Source organism: Pogonomyrmex barbatus, unplaced genomic scaffold (genome assembly GCF_055798465.1).
Source record: "Pogonomyrmex barbatus isolate J1 unplaced genomic scaffold, ASM5579846v1 scaffold4, whole genome shotgun sequence".
In the NCBI taxonomy this organism is placed as follows: domain Eukaryota; kingdom Metazoa; phylum Arthropoda; class Insecta; order Hymenoptera; family Formicidae; genus Pogonomyrmex; species Pogonomyrmex barbatus.
In genome coordinates, this window is record NW_028297138.1 from 7,471,422 (window position 1) to 7,498,197 (window position 26,776).

The 26,776-nt window shown below is 37.9% G+C and overlaps 1 protein-coding gene across 5 annotated transcripts in view; it reads left to right on the forward strand.

The window, feature by feature from the left end:
• Nucleotides 1-1,320: 1,320 nt before the first annotated feature.
• Nucleotides 1,321-26,776, forward strand: part of LOC105425724 (zwei Ig domain protein zig-8) — a 143,592-nt gene continuing 118,136 nt past the window's right edge. For 4 of the 5 annotated variants that reach the window (XM_089081240.1, XM_089081239.1, XM_089081243.1 and 1 more), the window contains exon 1: nt 1,321-2,244. The gene's annotated coding sequence lies outside the window, so the exon portion shown is untranslated. The remainder of the gene's footprint in view (nt 2,245-26,776) is intronic. The other variant, XM_011636609.3, reaches the window with a different exon arrangement.

Sequence of the window (26,776 nt, forward strand, 5' to 3'; positions counted from 1 at the left end):
GAATAGATAGTCGAATAGATATGTGTATCGGTATATACGCAGTATTATGGACACGCGTATGCGTGTCCATACTGTATTATATCGCACTATATACGGCGCGTCATTTCACAGTCGCGGTCATCATTTCAGGAATGCGATTAGAGGTCGGCATTAACGTTGATACTCGTCTGATTCGAGTCGATGAGTCTCACGCCCGGATGAACGCCCAATCAAGTTCTCAAATTAATTTAACAAATTGCTTTTGTACCCGCCAGCCAGGTCATAGTATTTCAGATTTTCGCTCGACAGATATTTCGGCCAAAAGCCGAAAAGAACACATACATTTCGTTCCGCGATCGAGCCAATATGCCTTGGAGATTAATAACCGTGCGGTTACCAATAACCATACGATATATTCTATTTTTCTCTCTCTTTCTCTCTCTCTCTCTCTTTCCACGGTCATATATAAAGCACATTCATAACGAAAGCGCGAAACAAGATTGCCTAACGCGACGCTCGCGAATGTAATCTAATTTAGATTAAATGTAGTCTCACACATGGCGACAACGGTCCTTGCATGCATATTTAAAATAGGTACGTTATATCGTTCGTATGATATTCTCAGAGAGCATGCAAATGGAAACACGATCCAATCGAGTCTATCCGGATTTTGCTTATAGACATAGAAAGCCATCCAAATTGACAAAAGATTAATCATGGACGGAGTTAAATCTGTAATCTACAGCCACGTCCCTTGATTTTCCTTTATTACGTCCATTTTGTGGAAACTTGGTTCCCCCATAGGAACTCGTCGTTAAAAGTCGCGTTATTTGTACCAATTTTCCGTTGATAGACGGTGTTAAACGAGAGAAATTGACGGGGCGAAAAGAGCGAATAAATGTGCAAGAACGAAAGACAGAATCTATTGTTGACGGATAGCATCAAGTAAGAAAAAGATAAAATAGATCGCAGAAAAGTATGCTAGCGCACTTCCCCCCCCTTCCCTCCCTCTTAGTCTTCCGCCTCTGCATGGTTCAGCGATGGATTAGCTTGAAAAAAAGAATCGGAACTTCGTAGCTGCAACATGAAGGAGGGAAGAAGGCTTTGCGTGTCGCGCAACGCGAGATCGAGCGAGAAAAGCGCGACGGTGGAAGGAAGAGGGAAAGGAAGGGAAAAGCCGTACGAGAGAGAAAGGATTGCGTTATAGAAGGGGAGCGGAGGAAAGCACGGAGACTGCGTGAGAGTGGGAAAACGTGGCTATAGGGGGTGAGGTGGAGAAGCGATAGAGCGAGGTTGGCGGAGAGAGGGAGGCACCGACAGAGACAGAGAACGAGGGGTTGGTTTGCCGAGCTCAGTTACGCCGCGCCCCTTGCGATGAGCGTTACACCACACGAGTGAGATCGCGTTGTCTCCGAGAGGGCGATTCTCTTCTCTTCTCCATACATACATACGCGCACTACCGCTTTTTTCCCCCCTCTTTCATGGTGGTGCGAATAACGCGGCGCGATTGACGCGTCGAAAAGCTAGGGAAAACTTCTCGCCTCGTAAGGAAACAGGTAGCGCATTAGGTGCACGTGTTTCCCCATCGCAGAATTAACAATTGACTTTGTCGACATCCGCGCTAAGTCTCCCCTTCTTGATCACAAAAACACTGCCAGAATAATTCTGTCAAACTACGCATGAATATCTTGGAGTAAAAAAAAATAAAAAAAAAAAAAAGACGCGAGGAAATTGCAAGATTCCGATAATTTCACGCGGAAATTAAGTGAAGGAGAACAAACGGTTGGAGGAGGTGCGAACATGTATACTGATAAATTATACATATTCCTTGATTTTGTGTATAACACAAACAATGTAGTTTCTAATTAATATTGGTGACCAGGTTTATTCTCGTGTAAATATTCGATCGCTCGAGAGACATTCTCCAAGGCAAAGTACCGTTTAAATCAAAATAATTCAGTCGTAAAACTGTGCAAATCGTCGTCGAGAAAGAACTTAAACTTCTGCTATTTGAATATAAAGCTAATTTATATTACCGTGGAGAGGACAAATGCTCGCAACAATGTAGTGGTAAAGTTTTAACAGATAAAACTTTAAAAAAAGCCAACATGAACATGATTGAGTGAATGCGTGAATTGCGTCTGAAAAAGTTTTCGAGTAGGAAGATATAAGATAGTTGAAACTTTCAAAATCTTGGCCAGGCAGATCTGAATTGGATGAAGCGAAATTAAGAAGCGATTCGATTTCGAGACCAATCTATCAAAGGTAAATACTTCACATTTTTCGCATGATTTTCAGTTATAATATTTAGACAGAGCGTCCCGTTTACATGATAAAGAAATTTTGTTTTTTTTTTACGCGTGTCTCTTATTTTGACATCGTGTTAAAAAATCAATTATTTTTATAAATAATGCAACGCTTGCACACTTTGAAAATTTTCAATGCTATAGCATACTACACAAAAAATAAAGCACAACAACAATTTTGTAGCAGATTTATTATAGTGGTATTTCTTTGTCCAAACTTTCTATCTTAAATAACAATTAATCTAATTAAATCTAATTAAAATATGGATAATTATATATGAGAGCTATTACGTAATTATATGAAAATAAAGGCGCTGAAGATAAAGGCGTTTTTACGAGAAAAAAATTATGATATTCGTGAATAATTTTTAGTAAAGAGATTCGAATTTTTTTAAAACTATGTGTTGTACATAAACTCTATCTAAAAAATACATAGTTCGTAGAAATATATATACGCTATTTACATACATATATTACTATATACGCAACACATTTTTAAGATAGCATACATCGAAAAATATGCGAGACTAAATATATATAAAAACCGTTATTCTTGTTGTTGTATGAAGAGAATACGTCAAATTCCCTTGTCCCGTACTTTTTTAACCACGGAAACCACGATAAACTGGGTCAGAATACAAAGCGCATTGGCATGTTGCATCTATTTACGAATTGTAATCCAGTAAAGAAGGAATGACCGAATAAATCCGAGCTTTCTGGCATGTATTATACTTCCGCCAAAAATCATATATAAATCCGTGTTTATTATCCGCGAAATAATTTAGCCGTTGGCCTCGAGAAATCGGCAGTGAAGTGTCTTCGATGTCACGGACAAATTATTACGAACAATCAATCGTGCGTTTCGCGGGAGTTAACGAGGTAACGCGAACGGATGCACAGGAAATCGAGGACGGAAACTTGAACGAGCTTTTAATCATCTGGACGGAAATGTCGAGGGCGGCGCAGCCGGCGGAATCTATCCTCGCGGCGTTTCAAACTTGCTCGATTTAGGCAGCCCGGAGAACAAGTATACGAGTTCGAGTTTTAAAAGTCAAGCGCGAGCTCGAGTTTTCCAACAGCCAAATTGGCAGAAGAGAAAATCTACCCCCCCCCCCCGCAGCGTGCGCGTGTGCGAGAGACAGTTGTGTACGTTCCACTATTGAATTGTCTACAATTGTCTGGGTCAAAGCGAGACCAAGACCAATAGAGGGAACTTGAACTCGATCACCGACTTTGTCCCAAATCGCCAATTTTCGCCTGTTAAACGTCTCATCCCTCCCTCGAAATCGAATGCCACGCGACAATAAACAAACAGACCGACGTAACTCCGTTTCCAGCTTTAAAAATTTCATTCTTCCAATGCTGTTACTTTTGTATAGTTTCACTGTGTACGTCTTTCTGACGATAAACCGCAAACACTGCCTGCTGGCAGAGAGAATCTCGCGGAAGTTTCGCACGGGTTTATTGAGTAATCCATTCGTAATTAATCAAAACGTCAGTGTACGGTGGAAACCGATCGTTTAGTAACAGCAAGATGTAGCACAAAGGAAACAAAGTTCGATAATTAACAATAATTCAAACGATATCCAAAATATATTTTTTACGTTGCCAAAAGTGCGGAATTTCCCTCTCCATATTCCAGGGAAATAACTTCGATTATAAACAAATCAAGGTTGTTGCGCTTGAGCATTTTATCAGCTGGTTTTTAGCAGTTTTTCGTGACAGGCGGAGGAGACACTACCGCTGCGAAAATCCGACGAGCTTTCCGCTTTTTGTCAAAAGATTGGATGATTAATCATGCCGTCCTATATCCTCTTTGCCCTTCGGCCTGTGTGTGCCAACACATACGCGATACGCAGTTATTCCCGCACATGCGTCACCGGGCCGTGTACCTTTTAGTGAACGAGAATTCATCAACGTCTAAAACTGGAGTGAAGCCTTCGTGAGTGATTGACCCCCGGCTAGACCTTGTCGTTCCGCGTTGTTTCATTCCCAAGTCTAATATTTCTAATCTAGCAGTCCAATATTTTTAACATGTCCACTTGCTTCCCCTCCCCTCCGCAAATGTACCATGACGTTTGAATGAATTATTATCGACATATTTGCGATATATCAGGCGCGATCTGTCAAATTTACGTAATATATGCCGTAATATATGCCGTAACTGTGTATTTTATTCTCCATGATATAGATTTAATTATAAACTATTTAAATTCACTGCGTAACTCCGTTACAGATTCTCACACATATTTCCAAATTTAATCGCCGTTTTACAACAAATTTGTGACTTTTTAATATCAAGAAGGTCTAAATTAACCTTGACGTATTTAAGTAATTCGATTCGAGATATTAAATCCATTATAATTACACATTAAAAAATATCCAGCTTGATCATCCCGTTAACGAGAAAATGTCACGGGGAAGATGTCGCGAAGATGCGATCGCGTCAGTTCCCTTTCGGGTCAATTTATTAGTTTTAAACGGGTTTGTCCGACCGACGCGCATCAACGCTGACCCCGTTCAATCCCGCCGTTTAATCCACACGAGATAGGCACATACGATTAGACGATTCGGCGGGAAACGGAGAACCATTCAATATCCCGCGCTTATCCGCTCGCTCAACGGGCTTTCACAATCCACGTTAGCAATGTAGCCTGAATTCGACTATGGGTCGGCCGGGGAGCTTATGAGATTTTCAACGCGCGAATCAGCGGGGGTTTGAAGCTTGCCGAATAAGGACGACATAACCCGGGCACATATGTATCGCGGTCGATCGATTTCCATACCGTTCTCAAATCGTTTCCCCGATCTCTGAATGAACATTGTCATGTAACGTCATACGGTATTTAAGTCAAGCCACGTAAATCTCGTGTGTACGTATTGTCGGTATTGTCTGCAGCTAATTCGCTTTCCCCGCGTGATACTTCAACAAAGATATTCATTTTCTAAATATATCTTTTCTCTTTGTCTTCCGCCTTCTCCCTCCTCTCGACCGTAATAACCGTTATTTTATTGATTTCTCATTTTTTTTTTATATTTCACGGCGCACGATCTTCGAATTTGTTTCGAAACGAGTTTCGAAATTTACGCAAAATTGAATCGTACATGTTTCGCGTTTGTATCAAAACGTAGGAAGCATTGTTATCCGGATGAAATTAATCATCTTGGTTTACTTTTAATTTGCATTCGAGTCGCTTCTAATGAACAATGTTCATCGTGAGCAATACTAATATGTATTGTATTACAATCGCACAACAACTCGGTTTCATTACGTAACTGTATACCGTATTCATTAAGAAAATGAGATTGCACAATTGAGTTGATCAAATCCAATTTTTGCAAAATGCACAATAAATTGCGGAAATGTGATAATATCGAAAATTAGAAACAATATACGCTTACGGAAGTTACCGCATTTAAATTATGTAATATATTATTTGATTGATGTCCATCATGGGCAGGCGCATATATATATATATATATATATATATATATATATATATGCAACAAGGTTAATCATGCATCAGATAACAGACAGTATGAAATACGCGGAAGCACGTAGCGATTAAATATAGACGTAATTATATGCGATCGATCGAGCATTCGCATAAAGCGGCTAATTGGATATGTTGATTTTCGGAAATGTGTGATATCGCTATGTCATCTCGTTATCCTCTCCTTTTTGACGCGAGCAACCGGGATACGATGTCAATGTCAAATTTTCGGAAGCGATCGCACTTCGCGCGACAGTGCGTAGTCGCCGACAGTGTTCCGTTAACAGATTTTTACATTGTTTTTGCGCCGAAAAAATTGGCCGCGCGCGAAACTTGCGCGAGTTCACAGCGAACGTATAACGCGGCACAGCTTCCCGAAATTACTTTCTCGCGGCGCAATCCGGAATATCGCCCACTTCCCTCTTAATACAGCGCAGTTTTGCATCTCTATGAAAGTTCAATCAGCGAGTAACCGGATTATACGTCCCGTCGATATTATTTTACAATGAATCCCTCCTAAACGGATTCTCGGCGCGTCGGAGAAATATACCAAACGTAATAAAACAATATCGAGCAATTATACTGTGGAGCTGGGAGATTTAATCAATCATCACAAACAGTTTTACATCTTGCCTCGAGGCACAAAGTACAAAGACCGTGCAATTTAATGCAACACTATGAATCAGATTATGCATACATTAACCGATGCGTTCTCAGAGAATTTTTAACCGCGCCAATCTCCCGTATTTCGCCGGCACATTGAACGGGCGATGTAATTGCGAAATGAAATCCGTAATGAAATATTGCGTTTCCTCGCGCATTTCCGCGTATGCATAAACAGAAATTTTCCACACTCGCGCACGAGAGTTTTTCTTTCATTCCTCCACCTAGAAACCTGCCACCTCCGTTTATCCGCATATTCGCGACAACACTTCTTTCGTGTCCGATGGTGCTTGTTTTAGAATGTTAATTTGCAAGCAATTCATTCATAAATCGCAGGCGGAAGAGAAAAGAAAATGAGTCTTCAAAAAAAAAAAAAAAGAAGATAACGGAAAAATTCATTTTCCACGCTGTTTGTCTTGAATGTTGAGTCGAGATACCAGTGTGTGGCGGCTGTTTTCCTCTACGTTCCATGTTACGGACGGAATTGCGACTCACGCTCGAATAAAGAGTCGCCGACACCGTGAAAACGAGAAATGGCAAATGAATTTTAGCGTGATTCCAGCTCTGTAATCCCGTTTAAAAGCTAATGAGAGTAGGATTCAGAAAATCGCTTGAAAATTTGTCTACTAAGCTTATTACGACTTATATTACGAGCTTATAGTTTGCGTTACAGTCATTATCCATTCTATAACTACCCGTTCTATAACTCTCCAATTTGCGTGATATTGCTACGGAAAAGCACCGATTAAACGGGAGATAGCAAGTGAGGCAAAGGGCTTCATGAAATTACCTATTTCTTTTCTCCCCTTTTTTTTTTTTTTTTTTATATTGGCTCATTAAGTTGTGTATGTTTCGAGATTAATTTATCGGGATAACGAAACACACATTTCTTTCTGTTTAGACATTCAATTTTATTTGTGATTTGTACGTGGCATGGGCTACGTGCAGTTTCAAATCACGCAAGCCAAAGTCGTCACAGAAGTAGCAATGCACGCACGATCGTAAGTGATAACTTATCGATGCAAACTTGACGATACCGCGTGAATATTGAATGACACGCAGCGTGTACACACCAAACGTAAATCAACATTGTGAATGTATTAATTATTCGCCCTCGACAGAAGCGCGTTCCCCAGAATCTGACAGTTACACGTGGGGCTGCAACCAGTTAACATGTTCAATGATGTTATTTCGGTAACGAAAAAAATTGCAGCACAAATGCAATCATCGCGCAATTCATATTTGCGATTGAAAACATTGTGAAAATTGAAAATTGTAAATATGTAAATTATCCATAATTATTTCAGAAAAACACTTTCTTTAATTCGAGCATTACAAGAAAATGTACACGACATTTGTATAATTATGTAACCAAACGAAACAATTACATAATAAAATGTCCCCATTCATCGAAAAGTTGAATTAAAAACATTTTATTTCCGCTTTTGTATGTTGGTCAAAAGAATATGTTTTACTTTATTAAAAATCATGTATTATGATGTGACATTTTTGCATTTCCTAGATCTTTTCATCATCTTAATGATATAAATTTTTTAAATTAATTAATACATAACGAGAGACAGAATCAATTTTGTGTATTAAATTAAAATAGAAAAAAAACTAACATAAAATATTTGTTTTATAGATTGCAAATTGAAATATTCAATGAATTTATGCCAATTAGGAGATGCTTGTTTTTGTCAACTGTTATAAAATAATTCAAGTGAATAAACGCGAAAAATCTCCGATCCAATATACTCAATATTCAATAATAAATTCGTATTTTCGATAGTTTTTATCGGACGTTACCTGCCGAAGAATCTCGCTTCATTTCACCACATTTTCCAAGTTACGTTCATTTTTCGACATCTTTTAATTTCCATGGTTTTTACAACAGCACACGAGCAGCTTCACTCACGTCGAACTCGTAACTCTTCCCACGAACAGAAATACCTACCGTGTTCGTGAAGCTTCTGTGGAAACTACGGAACAATACACACATAAATTCTACCGTGTTCCGTCTTTCTGTTTCTTCTACTTTGAAATAAGATGGTAGCGTTTAATGCAGGACGCCGCGGTGGTACCAGGATTTTGTGGAAATTAACAGCGTGAAATAACTCCGGGAAATTACGTGTATATGAAAATGGAGTGCTTTGAACGAATTTGCATTGCCTTCTTATTTATGTTTACAAGATGCAATAGCGGCAACGTATATCAAGAGAACGCGCCGGTGTAGGAAAAGCAACTACTACTAGTGCTTATGTTCTATGTGTAACGGAGGTTAATAGAGGTTTAGAATTTACAAACCACAGCAATTTTCCCTGAAAAATATTTTGTTTCCGAGATATTAAGTGCAGATGTTGAAACGATCGAATGTCAGTTTTTTTTTTTTTTTTTTAAATTGATTTTTCTTATATTTTACTCCGCAACATTTTGTACAGTCCTGCATATTGTGCGTCCTACATATTGATTTATTAATTTAGCTGAATTTAATGTAATGAATATTTAAACTGTGCATATTCATACAATCAACAAAAACAAGTCTGTTGCACCATATGCATAAGCTTTCTCTGTTATCCATTTATTAATTCTTGTTTTGTTTACTTATGCATAATATGACAATAAAGCAAATTATAAAAAACAAATTTAGAATAATATCTCGGATACTAGAAAAATCTTAAATATAAAGATAAAATCTCTGATTTATTTCTCTTTTTTCATAAGCTTCTCCATTTATATACTAAATGGCCTGGGTTTAAAGAAATTGCAATCATCAACGAGAAGAGAAAATCTGATAAAGTCTCGCGAGCATTTTTATCAAAAAGCGTTTTTACTGAAATATTTCGAGATATATTCAAATGCTTAAGTGATAAAGCTGGTCGTTAAACTCTGTTTTCTTTCTAATGTAGTCTCTGTAATCTTTCTAATGATCAAATATATCATATCGCAAAGGCAACTAATTGCATTTTTTTTAAATACAATTTTTAATACCTTGATCCTAAAGAAATGGGAGGATACAAAATTTAACATCGCGCAGCATTGCTTTAAAACTTTTTTCGGGCATAGTAAATGATAAACAAATCGATCGAAGAGGTCATTATCGTTAGATATGCTAATCACGGAAGTAGAAATCGCCACGGGCGTATCCGCATCCTAAGTTTCCGTTGGCAACATCCACTGAATTGCTAAACCGTATGGCCATCGGCGCAGCGGGAGCCTCAAGGAACTTTCGTGACGAATCTCGTTTCGACCGTACTGGCATAATTTTGCCATTGAACATGGTCGGAAGTACGGTGCGCGTCGCATTCCGTGTCGCCCCTTTACAGCATTCCCTCGTTCCCCAAGCAGCCTTGCTTCAATCCTGTTATCCGATCTTGTCGCACTCACCCGCCTTTTATCGCATTCCCTGTCTTTCACTCTCTCACTCCATCTCTCTCTCTCTCTCTCTCTCTCTCTCTCTCTCTCTCTCTCTCTCTCACTCACTCACTCACTCACTCACTCACTCACTCACTCACTCTCGTTCAATGCATCCTCTCGATCTCTTCTCACGAGTCCCTTCGCAGACCGGAATACAAATTACCCCGTAGCGTGTCGCTTCACGAGTAAAGTAGATAACGGCAATTAGAACATCATCCAGGACAAGAGCAGCGTGGGTCTGAATCGTTTAATCCTGACCCTTTTCTTAGCTGCGAATAACGAAAGCACACGACGAAATTTCCGTCGGCTGTACATCGACGCGTTAAATTGCCTATTTAAATCATGTTAATGATAGTAACCCGATTTACCACGTCGGCTAACATTGGTGTTTAATACGAACAATTTATGCTGAAGCGATATTCAAATATGGCTAATGGAAATGTTTCGCGGAAAATGTAAATCTTCTTTACTTTTCTTATCTTCAATTACTCATTCAGGGAAAACTTACTTTTACTCTTACCTTAACAAAACGAAAAATTTAAGATGTATTAAATAAAGAAGCATACGAAAGAAATATAAATGTGATCTGCAAATAATTTAATAATTAGCGACGTTATGTAATTTATAAATGAAATGTGTAACAAAAGTGCATATCTGACAAACGACTATTTCACATTATTTCAGGAAAAATTAAATAAACTGTTATAAGAAAACAACATAAATGTATGCACAATTCAACGTTTGAATTAATTGATATTTGTCTGATAGAATTTACTTCGATGATAGCGAATAGCGAGTGAACGAAGATACTGAAGATACTGAAGATACTGAAAATTTAATGCACAAACTCAAACAGTGAAGAGTACGCTTATTCATGGAAAGTTGTGCGCATGAAGTAAACAGTACGTTTCTCTTTTACTATGCTTTCTCTGGCAAATAAAATCAGTCGAGCATCCCTATAATTTCTTGAAGCACAACCGCGAGATTTATCCTTCAACCCACAACATCAATTATATATTATATAATCCGTTACACACTCGGGTTTCCCTTTGACAGAGATGCACTTTGTTGGATTTCACCTATTACTAAAAGAGGTGATCTAATCGCCTTATACAATTTACACAAAACTATATTAACGCTTGTTTCTTTCGAAATATGCAAAATAATTGTCACATTGATGTCTCAAAATATCACAAATACTAGTTTTTCTTAAAATATTGATAAAGTAGTAAAGGAGAACTAATATTACTAATAAGTTATTTCATTATGACGCAGGCCTTTATTTTCCATACTTATCGCGTTTCTCGTGCGACAGCACGCTAGTTAACGTCTCTATTTCGTCGCAACCAACGATAAGCCTTATTGGAATTCACCATTGTCTGTAAGTTTGTCACAGTTATCCGCTAATACACTTGTTGTTGCATGCAATTCGCTTAGATATTCCCGCGGATCTTCGGAATACTAATGGCTTACGATATGTTGTCTCCGACAAAACAAAGTAAATCACAGTAGTTAGGATATCTAATTACGAAGATAACTTCGCGTTTCCGATTGTATCGAGCAATTTGAAAAAGTCCGTGGGGAAACGGTGTGTGGCGGCGGCGATTTGACAAGTTAAAATCGTGCCGCGTACTCGTGTGCCGTCATAGTTGTACGGACACTTCACCGAATGACTCGACATTAAGGAGGTGTCATGCACTGTCTGAACGCAACAGAAGTTCCGAGAAAACGGATACTCGTGTCACGTATGTAACCAATCGAACCGCTTTCGATAGAGTCTACTTGGAAAATTGGACGTCCGTACCACATAAAGGCGGACGGATAACTTTTGCGGGCGAACTCGACTCGCGTGGTGAGTTTCGTCGATAGTTTTGATTTCGCGGCACTCCGCGGTAACTAGTTGGCAAACGCAGCAAACGCCTGCTATATCTCGCTACGAACAGATGAAACTTTGGCGGCGCCCTTTCCCAAGAGGTTGGAAATTTTTTTCCACATTTCTCGATCGATCGATTAATGCTCATTCTCACGAATGTAAATTAATTTAATCTCACCTTAATCTACTCTTTGTTTCCTTCTAATTCTAATTTTTTTTTCTAAATGTAGAAAAGAAGATAAAAAAAATTAATTGAACCGAGATTAAAGTTAATCTACGCTGGTAACAAAAAAGAACGTAAGACAAATGATTTTTTTTTTTTTATCGATTGAAGAAAAAGTTTTTCGATTCTTCTGACAAGTTCACTCTACCGTATTTATTCCGTAAAAGCGTCGCGATGTTATCCAAACGTAAAATACGAAGAGATAGCACGTCCGATTTTTGCGCCTTTTAACCAAATGTAATCTGAATACACGGCAACACTTAGGAAATGAAAGAAAGCAAACACGCAGATGTTCTTATCATCTGACATGTTCGCCGCGTACGGGCGCAAATCGAAAAGAGGGAAACGAATATCTGATAATGTCAATTCAGCGATAGGAGGAGTCAGCTGTGAATTCATTCAATGGAAAGCAACGTTGCACGGACTCGTTGTGTGCACCGGTGTGCATTCGGTTCTCGATCCAGGTGCCGACGTAGCTACTCAGTGAAACCAAATTGCTGAGCAAAGCGACAGAGGCACAGGAGTTGTACGACAATGGATATATCGATACAACTTCATTGATCGAATGTGTATATTCTGCTTAAGCTATTAAATTCAAGTAGTTAACATCTTGTAAATGTAGAAATAAATTCGTGAAGATGTACCTAATAATTTAATAATAAAAAAATTAAATGATGAAATAAGACTCTCTCTCTCTCTCTCTCTCTCTCTCTCTCTCTCTCTCTCTCTCTCTCTCTCTCTCATCCCCCCAAAAAATGTAGTAAACTAACAAGCACATACATTATTCAATTTATTTTGCATTAGTCATAAGTTTGCAATATTCGGCAGTATGAAAGCAGAAGGTTATTATAAGTTTTATAAAAATTTACACGCACATAATGACGACATGGTTCAATATTGAACAATATTGAAAATTGGCAATTTGTTTGCCTTGGCCAATACGGGATGTTTTTCTCCGCGGTGATATTTTCACAGGGAGCGTTACGATAACGGCACAGACATTTGCGTCCTACGTGAGATACAATATGCGGTTACGCTAGCGAAAATTACGTTCAGCGAGACTACACTATGGAAACAGGTCTCACACACGCATGTAATAAGCGCGATGCGCATTATGCGGCTCTAATACCAGAACTCTACTATCCTAGCCTAGCATGCACGTTCTTTACACAAAATATGTGTACGCAAGCAGGGCGCGTTATACAATTTGCGTGCAGTCCGCAGTGCTAAACAATGCAGAAACGAGATTTCGTACGGTTTGCATATTAATGTCTAATTGTTCTTACAGCAGACGACAAGTACGGATACGTTTTCCTCGTAACTCGTTTCTACCACTAAATATCATAATTCTATTTCATATACATCATATCCTGCTTATGCACACATACACACACACACACACGCGCGCGCGCGCGCGCGCACATGTATATGTGCGTACGAGACGTTGAAGAAGAAAGAAATCGGTCTCGTTCTCGCCACATAATCTCGGAAGATTGTAAATATTTTTCATTTATTTTCAATAAACGCTTCGACGCGAGATATAACTCGTAAACGAAGCACGAAGCACGAGGAACAAGTAGCTCCTCTAATTGGATTAAACATCGGCCTTTGGTGAGACGATTAGAGGATAATCGATGCCAGAGCGAGGTATTCTCTTACTAGATTAGACAGTTAAATAGTGTTAGGCTGTAATTACCAACACTTATCGTCAGGTGTTGTATCTGGATATTATATATTAAATTTTTTTCTACAAGTTAAGAGGGAGTTAATTACATTTCTCGGCGGAAAATCTTGTCTTCGCGTTCTTTAAAAATTCTCTTATTATCTCTTTGTAAAATTAAAATTTTTCACGCTTCTCTAATTACGTATATTTTATCCGTCTCTCTTTTTCTCTTTTTATATTTTTGTTTTATTCAAAGTCATAAATATAAATTTAAATGATAACAAAACGATAATTTATTACACTCTGCTTAATTAATGCAACAGCGATATATCTCGATTTTATTGCATCAGGATGCATTAATTTCCAATTGATTTCCACACGCAGACAAAAGTGACATGATGTCATCGAGTTTGCATACTCAGCCCCTCTTCTCTCAACCACTCTTCTCAACGACAATTATGCACGTATTCCCTTCCTCGTTCGTTCTTGCCACTTTCCATATCATTCAGTCAACATGATTGCTTGCATGTTTATCTAGAGCTTAGCAAGAATTCTATTAATTGCCTAGGCAATTAACCGTCAAAAATTACTCCATTAATCGTAAGTATCAAAGTCCCCGAGACAAAATCTGACGCTGACGCTGCCGCCATTACAATTTTCGCTCGTTGTTCGGAAGTTTTATTACCAGATACTATCGCACCGAAACAGAAACAAAGACAACATTTGTTACAAAGTTAGAGGATTTCAAGCGGCTGTTTAAATTTGTATCAGTGCTTGGAAAAAGCTCGGGCGTTTCTTACTTTCGCATAATTGCTCATTACTATGCAGGTTTTGCTTTACCACCATTTATCACGGGATCGAGAAAAGCTTTCACTTCTCCTCGGAGGTATTAATCTCCCATCGACTTTTATCGAAGCGGAGACGCTCTTACTAGCTATCATAATTATCATGTCGAAGCCGCGCAAAGTCCCCGTATATTCCGCGTAGCGTCGTCCCCTCCCGCCGACGCTTTCCGCGTCGTCTAACCCTCCACTTTATTAGATCGCTTAACTACACCCGCCGTCCATCATCACGCGCGTGAATGTGTGCACGCACAAGCACATATAACGTCCGTGTCAATTCGCGCGAACTTCATGAATACATGAATGTATGTCCGCGTCAAGTTTACGAACATATATCTTACCGCGATACCCATCCGTAACGGCAATCGGTTCAATAGGGGCGATTGCCCATGTTTAATCTATCTAATCGCAAGCTCCACCAGCTACGCATCCACGATGTATCCGACGTAGATTTATCATTCTTAGATGTCGATATCTCGAATTGTATCGAGCGGCCGTGATGATTCCCCGGTTGGAGCCCCCGAGTGGCGCACACTTTTGTAATTAATAACGGAAACAATGCCGAATTCTCTCTTGCGAGGAAAACAAACGTTGCGATTTTTCTTGAAATTTCTGTCAGCAGACGGAAATACAACGGGATGAAATACGAACAGATTTAAGAACCGTGCGACAAAAGTCTGCAAATCGTCTATCTTCGATCTCTTAAGTAATGATGGCAAAGTACCGGATAACTCCATTCCGTTACTGCCACTCGAATCCTGCAGCCTCATGAGTGATATTTTATCGAGATTCCACTCGAATCGCCTTGGCATTTTATTCCTATGGAAATAGAAGTACGACTGCTAGCAGTCGGCATTTGCCGTTTATCCTTAAAAGAACGACGAGCATCCAGCATTCTCAACCCTACCGTAAAAAACTCTGATCAATTGTCCTGTCGGCCTGATGTCGATGCTATGATTTTTAAATGAGTCGCAAGTCATTAATATCTCGAAATCATTACCCATGAGTAATGTCGCTTTTTGACACGCAACATTTTATTTTACTTAACATTTAGTACAGATTAGTCTACAAGATAATCTCCATTATTGTTGATAATTTTTTTCCATCTTTTTGGCAAATTTTCAATTACCTTCTTGTAAAATAAGAATGATTTCGCAGCAAAATATTCCAGATTTAGTTCATTGGAAAGATCGGAAATCATTGTTTTTAAATTTTTTTTTAAATCAATGGCTGGCATACTCTGATATTCAAGGAATTAGGATAAAACAAGAAAGAATTAATGGCATTTGTGGCACTAATAGCATGTTATCCTTTCGAAACTCATAAAGCATCGTATGTCGAATATGCACGTTATCCATCCTCGGTACATTTTACAATTCTTTCAAAATTTTACGATAAGTACACTAAATGTCAATAAATTTAATTATTACACAGATTATGTAATAATAAATCACGTTCACGAGCAAGATGGTAATGTTTACTCAATCTGAAAAAAAAGGGCATTACTTATGAATACCCCTACATATTGATTGCAATTTCGTCGCGATTTTATGATACTGTAACGTTGCTTTCACTTGACGTCATTGTCAACATTTACGAATAATGGTGGGACGTTATTTAAAGATCGTCGTCAAAATTTCACAGTGATTTTTACTATGATAAAGCGAAGATGGATGCTGCACGGGCCAATTAGGAAAACTGGGACGGCGCTGTCATAAAACGGAACTCGTTAAGCAAAAATATTAAATTTTACTTGGAGTGGACCCAGCGCTAGTATTTGAATGCATATCGGTGCCCTCGTAGTACCACCACACCTATCTATTTCCATTTTGCTCTAGGGCAATTCCACAACGCGAGTTCGACGCGCACGTCGACGATCGGCGAGTACGTTTTCCACTACAGGTGACAATAGCGCTACATAAAGTAAACGAACACCATCGCCCCTTCTACATTTCGATGATATTTTATTTACCATAATGTCGTTTATTACTAAAAATAACAATCTTAATTCAATTTTTAAAAGTTAATCTACCGTTTAGGCTTGCACCACTGACAATCTTTACCAAGCACAGTGACGGTTGCAAAACCGATACTCGGCGACATTTTTTTAACGCTGTTCATATCGCCATCCATTTTTAAATAGACGATATCTTAAAACAATGAGGGATACGCGGAGAGGGATGCGCGGTAACTAAATTCGCTACTTCAAGCTTCGCGAAACCTCGAAAAGCTCGGAAGCTTGCGATCTCGAGGCTACATGAAACTTGAGGAGTACACGTACACATGCGAGATCACGCTTGTGCAACACACATACATACATACATACACACACACACACACACACACGCGCGCAAAGGTAAACTTTCATATATGCCGGCATACGTTAGTGTTGAAATGTTGAGACGCCAAATGTGTCTGTGTAGTTGCCCATACGTGTGCCGCGCATCAAACATTCATTCGGCTGGTAACACGAAATGGAGTCTCGGCTTCAAACACGCCGAGTACTCGGCGCCGAGCATTTACCGATCCTTTCGCCAACTATTTTGCGCTCGCTCACGGGATTCACGAGAATCCGGGCCGAACACTCCGGAGCAGAGAGAGAGAGAGAGAGAGAGAGAGAGAGAGAGTCGATCGGCCGATTCCAGCTGAGTGGCTTCTATCGGATTCTTACTTGTAGCCTCCGTTTCTTTTTCCTCGCGTTCTATGTAGATGAGCAACCCTCATCTCGTCCCTCGGATATTTAGAAACGTTGCACTTTACCGCGCGACGTGTTAACAACGCCCCCATGTATATTTATAACGGAGCGCAGTCGAAAAATACGCGTGCATCGCGAAACGCGTCAGGCGCAAAAGTATTTAATATTCCGGAGTAATCTATAGCGATACGGATACACGATCGGCATGCGAAATGTGCCTTAGTTAATAAATGTGCTTTATTCATAACGCGATCCATCTTCGGGAAATGACTTTTCAGAATTCGCTACGCAAACGAGAGCACAGCAGCGCGAGTATTAGAATAATTTATAATTTCGGCCGTTTCCTTCAAGAACTCCCCTTCCGAACACTGCGAATACTAACGGCAACCTCCGAGACGATGACACGAAGTTTACTTAAGAAATTCATGGCAATTCCAACGAATGCTTCCGTTAAAAGATACTGTGTATTTCATTAGGGACATCGTCTCATGGAATATACATGTATTCTAAAAACTGAAAGACTGAAGACTTAAATAAACGGAGTAATCTTGATCTGCGTTGGCTATATTTATAACTTTTTATTCCAATAATATTATTTTAAAAAGTTCTCCCGGATATTTTCAAAATATAAGTTCACGATTCTGCGGATACGTGATATTATCCTATGGAAACAAAACACGCTTGCGGCAAACTAGGATCTTTCGTGTCTCCAAAGGAACTGCGATGGCACTGCGAATACAATAAGAACACAACCAATACGCTTAAAATGTGTTCTCGATGCTCATGCAGACCCTTTCATTTTACAGACATTCACCAAAGGACATTTCCAGATACATGTATCTATCGGGCAAATTTAAACTCTAATTTGTTTCAAACTCTTATCTAATGGTTTTACAATTTTCCGTGCAAAAAACATTACAGTTTGTATTTAAATTATTTCGGTTATAACAAAATTTTCAACAGAAAGATTAAATCAATAAATAATTGTAATATAAATAAAATGTCAAAAAAATATATTCCAAATATAAAAGAAAAATGCTATCAAGTAAACTTTCAAATATCGCGAGTACATCGCTAGTAAAACTGTCGCAGCGATTTCCATAACACTTGCAAATTCCGAGACTATATTGCAGTCATGGATCGTAACTGACCTAAAAACGCCATGGCGTAGATCCTGCGGCCGTTCGGACACGGAAAATTAAGCCTGCAATATTAATTCTGGGAGTGGCTCGCGACAATATGGTATTCTTCTTTTATTTTCCCATGAAAAGAGACATCTACTCTTTTTCCCATTCACATTGCATTATTGAATGGTTTAATGATCCATATCACTTTGTTCTCCCCGTTCATTGTTCAAATCCGAATGCAATAAAAAAAAAATGACAAATAATTATTTGACAAAATAAGTTACGTATGTTAAATATATTACGTTGTCCTATTATTAAGTTATAAAGGATACGTTATTCATTGGCATTAAATTACTTATTAATTATCGCTAAACAATACTGCTCTCAAATTCCTGAAATTGAATACTGCATATTATATTCATCCGTAGGTTTGCTTTTTTCATAAAGCTCTACCGCATTTAATTGCAGATTTGACAGATATTGATACAAATTATACAGTGAACCGCACACATGCCAACTTTTAATAATATATTGTAATGAGAATGTGCCCGTGTGGGTGGAATTTGAATTTTAAATCCATTAGAACGCACTGCGAATTTTAATACCAGATTAATAATAAATATCCTAATATATATGCGAGAAAATTATTATTATAACGTTGTAATTATTATTCACTGTAGAGCATTTCGTCATATATTACCTGGCGCCTCTACTTAATATTATTGCAATCGTTTATAATTGATTTGATTACACGTATATCGGCAGATGAAGAGAATTTTCATGTAAATTATCAATGAAATGAAACGAATGTCCAGTATCACAAATATAACAAAAGATATTAGATCAATATTAAAACAATGTTAATATTATATACATACGATATTAATATATAAATATTTTCTCGTTAATATCTTGCACTAATAAGCTCAAGATATCCAAAGACAGTTCAAAAAGCTTGAATTAAATATTTTAGTTTGCACTAATTATATATATCCAATATATAATTTTATGTCATAATAAACCTTCTAATATCTAATTTTATTATAAATATAATCTCTTTTTTATCTTAATAAAATTATGTACCAAAATTAATTCATAAAATTATTATGAATATAATAAGATGATAGTTTCCTGGAGGTCGATCAATAACCAACATAAAGCATTTCTCGTGAGTGGGTTATCGTTAATGAGTTTACGTTCACGTGTTATCTACCCGTTATGCAATTATGTAATTTGTAAAGCGTTTCAGTAGCTCTCGCTAATTGTATTTGCTGCTCAAAAAGACTATCGTATGAGAACAAAACTACCGATATGTTCATCTACATACAGAAACCCATCAAAGTCAGAAAATAACGCTTAATAATTTTACATCGAAACATCGTTGATCCTAAAACGGTTATTAATTAGAAAACATTAGAAAGCATTAATTAGAAAATTAAATTAGTTAAAGAGGTGAGATTGCAATTAGTATGCAAATATATAGATGCACAAGAGTGCTTCACTTTACGCGTTGCAATCAAAATCCATCTCTGTATAGGCTGATGAATATATGACGCGTCTACTAATGCGCCAGCCACAGTTCCCATATATATCACTATAATCTGCCCGCCATTTAGACAATTGCCATCAATTATATCGTTGCACGATCAATGCCATTAGATGGCGCTTAATTCATGAGTGAAACAGAATTGGATTTTCGATACATACGAAAAGGTGTTGTAACAATTAATCGTATCGGAGTTTCGTATGTACTTTGATAAAGAAAAAGCGAGGAAGAGACGAGCATGCCGCTTTCAGAACGCATATCGCTTATATTGTACGTTACATTGCAAATGTAGCAGCGGCGGTATATTGTGGTAACCGGTCCAGTTTTTGTTAAAGCAGCTTATGAATAATCCCGTAATGCAAATGTCACTGTTTACTATGCCGTCCGAATGGTCACATGCACGTTGCGTGAATTAATTGGGACGACAAATCAAGTTGGAAGAAAAGAGTGAGCGCAAGAGCGAGATAATGCTGGGAAGAAGATAGATCGGAACTTGGGTGCGGGCTAGGTCTCTCTCTCTCTCTCTCTCTCCGTTTTAATATACAAAAGTGCAGCGCTTTCCAGCGCTATTGCGAGTAACCGGACTTCTGGATATTACAATTCAAGGGAAGGAGGAGAGCCACACGCAGACACTCTCAACTTGTTCGTCGTTCGAAGCCGCGGAGCCTTAATTATAATAATGCGCATGAAATGGTTGCCGTGACTTAACCGCGTGACCCATCCGATTCGACGAAAGGATCAGCGGGAAGGCTGCGGTAACGTCATAGACGTTGCCTTCACCGCGTAACCATAGATTAATGCGACGCAAATGTGAGGATAATCAGAGAGTTTCGCAATTAACACGTGCAGGCGCGTGGAATCTAGTTAACGCGCGGTTAACATCATGGAGGTTTGTAATCAATGACAACCGTCACGCTCTGCCCGTCTCACCCTCAACCGCTGAACCCGCCCTTCTATACCTCTATCCATCTTCCGCAAATGTAAGTGCAGCATTTCAGTACCTTACGAACCACAACAACTTCCCGGCTCTAGAGAATAACGATCAAAGTTTGAAATAGACTTGGCGCCTTTTAAACGGAAGCATGTGTGCCTCGCGTAAAATAATTTGTCCTCCGAACTTAAAGCGCTCATTTTAGACGGTAATTAAAAAGAAAAAAAAAGTTTTCTAATATTTTTTTTTTACACCGTTTAATTGCTCCCGCCATTTCATTAAGCAAAATATTGCAGTTTGTTAAGTCGCTTTATTAACGGCTTATTGCCCATCGCCATTCAACCATCTAGAGTGGACTAACACAATTTCGAGATACATTAGCTCTTATTCAGAACGAGTAAATGCCTAAAGCAAACTATGCAGCTTTTCAATGCGTCATTAGCTGTCAACTGTGTGTGTGTGTGTGTGTGTGTGTGTCTAAAATTCGGATAATATTTCATGACAAATTTCACTCCGATGATCGTTGATATGTGAGATCAAGTTTAATACTGTCCTAATACATGATATAATGAGTTAATCGTATTGCTCATTAACTGTATATACCGCAAAATAAACTTTTTCGATTCAACATCAAATATTTTTCATTTATCCATTCTTCCAGAGTCTAGTTATTATATATATATATATAAAATTTATTTTCGCCATTTTGTTTATTTATATATATAAGATGTGTGTATATATATATATATATATATATATATATATATAAATACATATAAATAAATATATATTAGGTGTATGTGTGTACACATATATACATACTTAATATCTATTTATTTATTTGCATAAATGTCTATCTGCTTATTTGGCTACGTCCTACATATGGGTATAATTCATCTCTTTGAAGCTAAACTTGCTGAGTGATGGTCATAAACATCAAATCATTGCATCAGAATCACAGAATATCAATTATGCACAATTGTTAATAAACTTTGTTCATCGATGTTTCATGATAAGCTAATGATATTTAACAGCGTAGCATCTAATATCAATTACAAGCCGCATTGAAATATAAAATTCTTGCTGTATTATTTTCATATTGAGTAAAGCAAACTGACCGTCATTACTTATTATTGTCAAATTTAAATCGGTATAATTTTAAATAGCCCATAAAATTATAGATTATGAGTAAAAATGGTCGTTTTGTGCGTGCAGGAGACAACGTACCTTTTATGAACCGTAAAAGCTCGATATATAAATTTTTATGAAAGTGGCAAGTGCTAAATTTCTTTAGTGTAAATGTCATGAACAATTAGAACAGTGATCGCTAGTGCAGATCTGTCAGACGCGAATAACGAATAATTGAGATGAAAACGCTGTCACTGTGAATGACATCACGATCATGGGACTGGATGTCATGTCACTACATCATATTGCAATATGCGAAAAATATGAATACACATGCTGCTAGGAGAAAATGCAAAAGAGACAAATATTGTCGTTTTGTGTTAAAATATTTTTGCAATTTATGTCTCAATCATTTGCGAAAATTATGTGCGTACATTATATTTCATGCACATACGTGCACCCTTTTTGCAACCCTTTACAATCGGAAAATTTAATTGTACTGTATGTGGATAATCTAGATCAAATTTATATTATCTCGAGCATTTATCTCAATTTTTAATATATCATATAACCATAGAATTTGTTTCAATGGTCATATCAATTGCAATAGCGTGTAAAGTTATATTAATAAAACTCGTTCATCGACAGGAAAATTATTTGAATGTTTATAATGAACAAAAGGTTTATGCCCAAACTCTAAAACCGAAGAATTAATGGCAAGTTTAATTGGCAAATATCTGTAGCGCTTTATTCTGAGCCAACATCAATAACAGATATTTGATATTCATGCAAAAAGATGGCTCCACAAACAAAAGCAAGCTGTAAAAAGTATAGAGCTCTGATTGAACTCTGACATCGCATCATAAGCAGTTTCGTCACCGGTTTTCGAGAGTTCCCTGAAGATGAGATAGCAGAACTCGTTCAACTTATAATTGGATCTTTGCGATCAGACAAAGTACAAATCAGATAGTATACAGCTGGCACCCGCATTAACAATGAGATGACAGACAGATATAGATTCGATTCGCCGACGCTTAAAGAACTATTCACAACTTGAAACGATTCCTTCCCTACCCCCTCTCCCTTTACGCTTTCTGTGACCGTTCTACGATCCCTTTCGTCCCTTTTCGCCATCGTTGGCGCCGTTGAAACTACCCCGTTGAAACTTTCCCTAAACTTTGTAAGCCCTTTGAATCGTCGAAATCTCGAAACTCGCCGCTACTGTTTCTAACCTCTCGCCCGTTGATCGTCGTTGTAGTTTTATCGAAATCCGCGAACGACGGAACTGTGAGAACCGCAGAAAAAGCATCGAGACAACCACCTCGGCGCTGTGGTTTAATAGTCAAGTCCTTTGCAAGGTGCCAACTTGATGCATTTTATTTCGAATAGTTTCATTGCGAAACAAAGCGGATTAAATCTCCGGGGGTGTTTCGAAAATTTTGTTAAACTTTACTATTTGAAACTTGCACGCGCTTTGTCGATTGTGCGCGCATGTGTGCAACCAAACGCAATTTTGAAAAGCGTATCGATTGTACATAGAAACGTATCCGATTCTTTTTCAGATGCGTATCGCCAAATAATCCCGATCGATGATATATACACACACATATATATATATATATATATATATATAAAATTATATATACAATTATATGTTTTTTTATATAATTTTATATATATAAAATTTATATATAATGTTATAAATCTCATATATAAAATGTTATTTTCTACATGCAAATTTTATCAGAGCGTATAGATAAATGTGTTATATCAGTAATGTAGCTTTAGTTTTATCAACAAAAAATCCTATAGGAAAGTATTGATTGCCAGGTCGTAGAGTCTAGGTCGACTGCGATTTGGCAACAGTTGGCGATCGTCCAAAGCCGTTTCCATAGACAAATGTCCATTCAGCCACGAGAATGTAAGCCTGTTTACTCTTTGATTTCTTTGCTAAAATTTACTTCACATCTTAAGAATGAAAATCGGTCACATGTACATACTATCTCCGTTCAGTCGCATTTACGATCTGTACGACCTTAAAATCTCTTTGTAACGCATCAGAAGAGTTTGCTGTCTCTCTTTTTTCTCGCTCAGCTAGCTTTAGAAGTGCCAACACTTCCCGAGCAAACAATTCTACACTTAACTCCGTTGTAAAAACAGTATTGTATATACTTCCGTTACGACGCTATCATTCCAAACGAGAAATTTTTATGTTTTTTACTCACAAACAGAATACTCCTTTAAAATCCTTCGTCGTCGCGTTCGTAATCTTCGTTCGAACCGAGAACTCGAGAGACTGTCCATGAAAAAACGAACTTTTTAAATCGTAGTTGTTGAAAACGCTCGCGAGTACCATTCAGCATTTTATTGCCTAAGTTTACTTCATTTATAGTTATGATCAAGAAGATATAATTCAAAAAACTAGCGCAAGAAGCACGACTATAAAATCATAAGAAAAGATTTAGTAATAAGACTTTTAAGAAAAAAAAAATTGCAGAATTTTGTTTCAAGTATCGCTAACTATTCTAAGTATACATTTAGAAAAAGGGATAAAAAATAATATTTATAAATAAATACAAAATAATTAAACACGAAAGAGTAAGAATGAGAAAGGAGGATTGAAAAACATGCTCCTTGAAATTTATCGAGAAGAGGGTGGGAAAAATGGTGAGGTATCGGGGCAGGATGATCAGGGGCGCGGTCGCCTGCGGTTGTGCAGAAGGAGTCAGCGAAGGGGTCGTGGTATATGGCCAACTTTATCGAAACCTCAGATTTATGATGTCACCGTACAAGCGGGAGACATCCAGCAAGGTGGAGCCCCGGCGAAGAAAGAGAAACTGCATCCCGTCGTGCCTTTGTTCTCGTTTCTGCTGTCAATACGGCCTGGCATGTCACGCCCGTGTTATATCTTTTTTTAGACTGGGTTAAGCGTATACATAGCCGCGAAGTGTATACAGAAGCGCGACGAAGAGAAACGGCGACTGAGTCTCTCAAACCTACTCCTTTTGCGGTTTTATTCACTTTGTTATGCGTATGCGAGCTTTCGTGACGCGATACGCGTGTTTATTGCAACAATATCGCAGGAGTGCTCAATTGGATATACTTTTGTGCTTTGTACACACACACACACACACACACACACACACACACACACATATATATATATATATATATATATATTTGTACTTTGTATTTACAGTGTATTATACATATACGATGTTGTAATGCGTTTTGCACAGGTTATTCGCATGTAAATATTCAATTTATCCAATATAATCTCCGAGGTACATAAATACGTATAAAATAATAAAAAAAAAGATACTATATTAATAAAATAGCGTTTTACTGGTACTCGGAAGGAAATATCAGAGATAAGAGAAAAAAAAATATGCACCGTTATACTTCTATCCTTTGTCGGATTATGCAAACATACGTCAAATTAAAACAAGCTTAGCGGTACGGGTTTTTTTCTTTTTTTTTTAATTCACTCGCGTGTAAATCAAGATACAGGCATGTTCGCGCGACCACTTTAAACGAAAAGTTACCTTAAACGCTGACGAGGATCTTCACTCCTTCATCAAGATCTACAGAGCGCGACTCGAGAACTCATCAAAGACTATATTGTGTCGGGAATCTTGCATGGAAGGAAAAGAGATAAATCGAACGTGAGCGAAATATCGGAAATTTCGTGATTCCTCGACTTTCATTACTCGCCACAGGCTATCGCCGTAGATCGCGCGTGGAATAAGGAAAAATCGAAGAGAAAGGTCTCTCGTCGCATCTTGTGCGACGAACCGCATCCCTTTTCGTCGTCCGATAATTGACGTCGTTGTCGGCGCCCTTCCGAATTTCTCATGGGAGAATGCCGCATCACGTTCTCCTTCACCGGTTCGATTTGCACTGTTTGTTTATCTAAGCAAATCAGCCATTTTCACTGTTCTTTGTATCAGGTGCGATAATTTCTATCTTTGTAAAATTGTAAAATGTGTACTCTCATTTTTTAATATATTGTGTATCTACTGTATTTTTAGTTGTATCGATTCGGTAATTAGCTACAATAGTAGATTTCTGAACTGACTTTTAACTTATTATTAGCAATAACTTTATTTGATATTTTTTAATTCCACGTTATTACAATTATTTCTTTTTTACAGAAAATTTTACATATTCATCAAAATTACGACTATATTTTTTTCTCTATTGACAATTGTCCAAGTTTTATCTCATAGATTTGAATTAAAATGATGAAAAATATATTGTAAAAACATTGAAAAATTCTATATTCTATATTCTATAATGAATATTGAATAAAAATATCCGCTAGCATCCCTCGGGGATACGTTGTTTAGAGATATAACTTACAAAATAATGCTGCAACCAAAGGTGCAATTTCACCAGGAAATGACGGCAATCGCGCCCGACTTCATCTCGCTCGCACTCGAAAGCTTTTTCCACTTTCCTCTCTACTTTATTTTCAGCGGGCCAAAGATCGTGCTCGCGATTTATATACATGTCCTTCGAGAGATGTACAAACGACGTCGTTTATTTAAACGCTCGGAAAGATTACGTGGCTCGTGTTCTCGAATCCTTTCTACGCCCGACCGATCCGTCTTCGTCTGATTTCTACACGTTTTAGCAACCCTCGTCAGGCCATTTCGTTCCTACTCATGAGGTAACTTCGGCTCGTCTAGTTTCAATTTTAATGTTCGCTATCGAGAGAGAGTAGATCGTGGGACGCTTTAAGATTTGATTTCAAACTCTTAAGATGGCTACTCGACATCGGCTGGCAAACTTAAACTTTCCATTTGCTTTTACATCGAAGTTTAATGCGTCAAAACCATTTTACTACGCTTGCATCTCGTGTTCAGACTGACACAGTTTAGTTCAGC